This window comes from Octodon degus, unplaced genomic scaffold (assembly GCF_000260255.1).
Source record: "Octodon degus isolate 3935 unplaced genomic scaffold, OctDeg1.0 scaffold00283, whole genome shotgun sequence".
Lineage (NCBI taxonomy): Eukaryota > Metazoa > Chordata > Mammalia > Rodentia > Octodontidae > Octodon > Octodon degus.
In genome coordinates, this window is record NW_004524859.1 from 1,627,095 (window position 1) to 1,634,391 (window position 7,297).

Genomic DNA, 7,297 nt, shown 5'->3' on the forward strand with positions numbered 1-7,297 from the left:
CAAGCCACCACACGCAGTCTCAATTGCCATCTCAGTGCACATCGGGGGCGGGGCCAGCATGGCAGGCCTGGGGATTGAACCCTTAGGCCCTGTGCCTACTTGCAGGTGCTTTAATCTGCTGAGCTATTTGGCCAGCCCTGACACAATTGTCTTTACAACAAATCTAATAACAAGACTAGGTAGTCTTTCGATTTCACAAACTGATACTTGAGACTATAATTATTGGAGTATCGTTAGCATTTAATATGTGTATGCATTGCATAGTGTTCAAACATACTTATCTTCTCAAACACTGGTCGCCTTGCAGTTCTTCAGCAGTGCTTGATGCTGCTGTGCGTGAGGTGAGTGACATATTGCCATCTTACCTTTCCAGTGGCATCCAACATTATCTGATGACATGCACTTGTGTTTCTGAGATCATAGCGTTTTCTTGTTCCTTGTTATATTCCTTCGGACCTAAAACTCCCTCAGAGAGACAAACTAAGTCTATTGCCAAAACTGAACCCATTTCTGTTCATAAATAGAAGTGGCCTTCTTTGTTTTTAGCGCCAAGGAGGATCTTCTAAGGGTGGGACAACAGACAGGGATGCGAGAGCAACTTGACACCTAACATTTCTTGAGGAGTCCTGGGAAGGTTGCCGCAATCAGTGCCAAGGTGAAATATGGCACTTTCGTTGTATATCTCCTTTGCAAAAAAAGTGAGAGAAAATTTTGCTAAATTGCTAACTTGGTCTCAAACTTGCATTCAACCTCCACACTGCTGCGATTATAGGCATCTGATACATGCCCAGATGCTCCTCTTCATTCTAAAGTATTCCCGATCTGAATTTGAGCCACTGTCCTCAGAGTAAGGAAGGATGAAAAAACTAGAATCTCTCTTGTGAGTCAATGCAGTTCTTAGCTATGAAACCCTGTAAAGTTTCAAGAACAGGTTATGTGGGCCCAAAATATAATGGCAAGAGCAAGCCTTCCCATTCCAAAATGCAGGAATAGAAGCATAGAAAAGAATTAGAGTAAAGCAAGCCTGGAACCCAACAGGGCAAGCATTAAATCTGTAGTTCTACATTCAGCACTGGGGCCCTTGGTGGTGAGATGTGAATTCCAGTGGCTTGGGCAACTCCAGTGTGCAGCCCCTACAGCCTCTCTTGGGCTGGCTCTGCTAACTGCCTGAAACTTTTCTTGCCAGAGTTTCCAAATTCCTGGCATCTCCAGCTTCCCGGAGTCTCTACTGCACCCTCAGCTTCATTCCCACGCTTTGTACATCTGCTTGTGCATGTTGATCCCACCATTGTCTCACAGGCTCCTATTAATTGGGGTATGCATATATATTCATATTTCTTACCTATTCCTATGTCATATATATTCATATATTAAATATACCATAATATCAGATTTACAACATTTTCTCTGACCAGAAGTTCCTCTTAATGACAAATCTTCCTCCAAACAAGAACAGTTGAAGTGAATTGAAAAAGCTCAGATTCTGGTTAACTTCTCCTTCAGAAGAGAGATCTTATGATCATGAAATAAGAGAAATCATCTCCAGAGCTAGAATAATTGATGAATGGGCAATTGCAAAAACAAATTAAAAAGGGAGCCTGCAGGATACTCACACCAGCCGGTGCCCAGGCACAGGGTATGTGATTGCAACCTCCCAGGGCCTGCCAGATCCTCATTCCAGCCAGCATCCAGGCCGGGCATGTGTGTGCAACTTCTTCCATTGAACAGACCTGGTGTGGAATCTGGAGCAGAACTCACTGAAAAGAGGCTAGAGACAAGAACCAGCCAACTGATCCAGGAGCAGAACATCTTTCCAGAGTGGTACAGAGGGTTCTCTTCCAAGGGATGCACTAGGAAGAAGTGGAGCACAGAGGCCAGACCCAAGCCACACCCAGCAGGATGAGTTTCAACTTGGTAGATCCAGACCTGGTGCTAAGGTAATAACTCTACCAAAGCTCTACACCAAAGGTCAGAAGGCAGTGCTATACAAAAATGACAAGGAGAACGAGCAAAATTCATTCTCAAGCCCCAAGCCCACTCAGAACAAATGCAGGAGACAATAGCATAAAAGAAATTGGAAAGCACACACCTGAAATCTCTGAAACAACAGCATTTGAAGTAAAGAAACAACTGCAGGACGGTATAGAGGAAATCAGATAAAAAATAATTTCTAAAGTAAAAAAAGAAATGATAACTATGATGAAACAAGTACTAAGTGCTTCTAAGGAAGACATTGATTAAAAAATAGAGGAGAATAGAAAATCATGGACTCCTTGAATGAGCAATATAGGAAAGAAATAGAATGCATGAAGCAGATTCAACATGCCATAAAGGAAATTAAACCCTTAATCACAAGCTGACAAAACTGTTTGAATGAAAGTGAAAACAGACTTTCAGACCTTGAAGGCACCATTGAAGTTAGTGAAAAGATAAGGAAGCATATCATTTTCTATTAATTGTATTGAGAAACAAATAGCAATGAGACAGTTTCAAAACCAATAAGTAGGACAGTTTCAATAATTAATACATTGCATATTGTTGTTTACATAGTAGTCATTCATATTACAAGATGCAGACGTAAAATTCTGTCCAAACACCTGTAGTACAAATATTTGTTCTCACTGAATTAGAGGAAAGTAGCTGTATCTCTATCTTAACTATTTTGTGTATACAGATGCAAAATGGTCCTTCGTTTCTATCCCCTTTTTTTGTTTAGTTCAGTCAGAGATGGGTATTCCATTGCCATTAAAATATTGTAGGTGCATGAATTCAGAAAAATAATCCACCATAGTGCAGTAGTCCACAGTAGGAGTGGGTTATCCATAGGATTATCAATGTTAGAAGTTGTTGACTTGAGCCTTTTACATCTCAGCATATTAATATGGCCTTAATTTTTATACCTCATTTTTATAATTTTCTGCTTGATGGTTAAGACCAAGATAAAGCAAGACCTATATAACAAGAAATGTAACTTTTGTATCTGACAAAGTCAGTTTCAGGATTTATCCTGAAACCCTGTACAGCACTTTTTATATCCTTTGTCAGTGTCAGCCATGTGCATGAGTCACAGACATTGATTGACAAATTTGCTGTCTGTGAAAGAGGGAAAGATGTTTTCTCTCCATGTGACTCTCCCTAGGCACACTCTATATCATCAATCACTTTCCTCTGTGAACCCATAATCTCCTTTATCAGAAAATTTGCAACACAACTGAGTCACAGGATGTTACAGTACAGGTTCTCCTATGTCCTGAGTCCTCACTAACATTGAAAGGCTAGAGACAAAATGTTGGCTGCCCTTGCAGCCCTTATTTTTCTCTATTTTTTGGTCTGCAAACTTAAGTTGTTAACCCTCCAAAAGAGAAGCTTAATGATATTATTGCCTTATAACACAGGCAGCTGAGCTTAACCTCACTATCTTTCTGAATATCAAACAGTCTAGACGTAGCATGGAACAGATATTTTCAGTCCAATATTGATATGTTAAACTTTAAATCTCTACAGAATGTGAAGAAAAAAAAGAAAAAATATTTTTAAAAATGCAAATAAACAAGTACATATCTTTACACAGAAATTTAGAAATCTAACCATATACAACATAGTAGCAGGAGAATCCTGCTACTATGTTGTATATCACATTCCTTTTCTTGTCTCTAGTGTTCATTTATTACCATTCTTTTAAACAAACATTTATTTGAGAGACAGTATAGCAGTAATTGGTATGACATTAGAAGCAGTAAGTATTTAGAAGACCAGAATGACAGGCATTCCAAGCATGACCCTAGTATTATACATTGTTATTCAGTGCAGTGGCTTAATTCACAGGTATCAGCATATAGAGTTAGTCAGGGTGAGAATCCTACCAATTAACTGCTAGTTCAAAAACCTGCTGAAGAGTCTCAGGATCATTGCCTTACCCATCTTGTGCATATAAAATTATGACTTTGCTCCTGTTACATTTCCTAGCTTGTCTCCTAACCCTTTCTTCATTGTTTACTCCTTAAGTTCTTGCTTTCTTTTTAATTGTGTTATACCTTTCTGTTTTTATTTCTATTTTGTATTCATACACTAGGGAGACTATATGATATTTAACCATATGGGTCTCGTTTATTCTACTTATAAGTATATCTTCAAGTGGCATCTACTTAAACATGAAGGCTTAAAGTTTAACTTTCTTTGTAGCTGAGTAATAACTCATTGTGTAAAATTCCATATCTTTTTTCAGAAATTCTTCAGGTGACAGGTATTTTGATGTTTCCAAGATTTGGCTATCACAAATTGTGCAGCTATAAACATACGGGCACATATATCACTATCATATGAGGTTTTCAGTTCCTCTGGGAAAATTAAGAAAAGAGGTCTTTTAAAAAAACTAGGCAAATGGACTTAGTGGACATACACAGAGTGTTCTAACAACCACAGCTGAATAAACATTTTTTCAGCTGCACATGGGTCATTTTCTAAAATAGACCACATAGTAGTTCATAGGTCAAGCCTAAGTCTATCCAAGAAAACAGAAATTATCCCATGCATATTATCTGACCACAGTGCAGTGAAACTGGAAATAACAAAAGAAACTAGACAAAACCCATAAATACATGGAAAATAAACAACACGCTACTCAGCAACCAATGGGTCACAGATGAAATTAAACGAAAAGGAACAATATCTACAATTCAATGAAAATTTAACCACAACTTATCGGAATTTATGGGATGTGATGAAAGCAGTTCATAGAGGGAAATTTAGAGCTGTGAACTCACATATTAGGAAAGCACAATGGGAACAAATAAACGCCCTAATGTTGCACCTCCAACATCTAGAAAAGAAACACCAAACCAAACCCAGAGCCCAAAGACAGGAAGAAATCATAAAGATTAGAGCAGAAATTAATTCAGCCAAGATGAAGAAAACAATTCAAAAATTAATGAATCAAAAACCTGCTTCTTTGAAAGATTAAATAAAATTGATCAGCCACTAACTAACCTCACCAAAAAGAGGAAAGAAAAATTCAACTACAAGCAATAAGGAATGAAAAGGGTGCAATTACTGCAAAATCAGTGGAAATTCAGAAGATTATCAAAAGCTACTTTGAGAATCTTTACTCTCACAGAATAAAAGACAAAGAAGAAATGGACAGATTCCTAGAAAGGTACAGATTGCCAAAACTGAATCAAGAAGTTATAACAACTCTCAATAGCCCAATAACAGCCAAGGAAATAAGAAATTTAATTTAAAAAAACCCTACTGACAAACAAAAGTCCAGATCTTGACGGATTCACAGCTGAATTCTACAAGAAATTTACAGAAGACATAAGCCCTATACTCCTCAAATTCTTCAATGAAATTGAAAAGGAAGCAATCCTCTCAAAATCATTCCTGGAGGCAAGTATTATACTGATACCAAAACCAGGAACAGACACAAACACAAAACAGAACTATAGACCAATCTCCTCGATGAACAAAGATCAAAAAATCCTAGTAAATAGAATACAGCAAGTCATCAAGAAGATTATACAACATGACCAGGTAGGATTCATTCCAGGGATGCAAGGATTGTTCAATATATGCAAATCTATAAATGTAAAACACTGCATCAATAGAGCCAAATCTAAAAACCACATAATTTTCTCAATTGATGCAAAAAAATCTTTTGACAAAGTCCAACACTCATTCATGTTCAAAGTCCTATAGAAAATTGGAATAGATGGCCTCTTCTTCAATATGACAAAAGCCATCTATGACAACACAGCAGCTAATATAATTATAAATGGGAAAAAACTGAAATCTTTTACTCTCAGATCTGGTACAAGACAAGGATGCCCTCTATCACCACTCCTATTCAATATAGTTCTGGAATCAATAGCTAAAACCATTAAGTAGAGAGAGAAATGAAAAGAATAATAATAGGTAAAGAAGTTAAACGATCATTATTTGCAGACGACATGATACTTTACTTGGAAGACCCAAAAAACTCCACCAAGAAGCTACTAAAATTGATACACAAACTCAGTAGTATAGCAAGATACTAAGTCAATACTCAAAAGTCAATAGCATTCCCCTACGCAAATGCCAAACACACTGAGAGGGAAAATAGAGACACAATACCTTTTACAATAGTACTGCAGAAAATGAAATACCTTGGAATTCATCTAACTAAAGAAATCAAATATCTTTTCAAGGAAAATTATAGTACTCTTAAAAATTTCAGAAAGTGGAAAGGTATTCCCTGCTCCTGGATAGGAAGAACCAACATCATGAAGATGGCCATACTCCCAAAATTGTTGTACAGATTTAATGCAATTCCTATCAAACTACCACCACCAAACCTCACAGACCTAGAGAAATCATTCCTAAAATTTATTTGGAACCAGAAAAGACCTAGAATAGCAAAAGCAATCCTGGACAACAAAGACAAGGCAGGAGGCATTACATTTTCTGACTTGAAATTATACTACAAAGCTACTGTGATAAAATCAGCATGGTACTGGCAACAAAATAGACCTAAAGATCAATGGAATAGATAAGAAGATGCAGAGACCTCTACGAACACACTCAGCCACCTGATCTTCGGCAAAGGGGCCAAACATGCTAACTGGAAGAAAGATAGCCTCTTTAAGAAATGGAGATGGAAAAACTGCTCTCTACATGATGAAAACTAAAACTTGACCCACGTCTATCACCATGCACTAAGCTAAAGTCATGGATTAAAGATCTAAACGTTAAACAGAAACACTAAATATCCTGCAAGATAATGTAAGAGTAACTCTTGAAGACATAGGGGTAGGCGAGGAGTTCATGAACAAAATTAAATCACACGGGTAATACTTGAAAGAATTACCAATTGGGACCTTCTCTTATTGGGAAGTTTTTGCATTTAAAAAGTAGTTACCAACAAAGTGAAAAGACAACCCACAAATTTAGAAAAAATATTAACTAATAAGCACTCAGATAAAGGTCTACTCTCTAGAATTTATAAAGAATTAAAAAACATTAAGGCCCTAAAATTTAAAGACCCAATCCAGAAATTGGCATGTGTGATGAACACACACTTCTCAGAGGATGAAATTAAAGAAGAGAATAAATATATGAAAAATTTCTCCATGTCACTAGTCTTCCATGAAATACAAATTATGACAATGCTGAGATAACATCTCATCCCAAAAAGAATGGCTATCATAAACAAATCAACCAACAACAAATGTTGGAGAGGCTGTGGGGGAAAAGGAACCCTTCTCCACTGCTGGTGGGAGTGTAGACTGGTACAACCGTTATGGAAATCAGTATGGAGACTCCT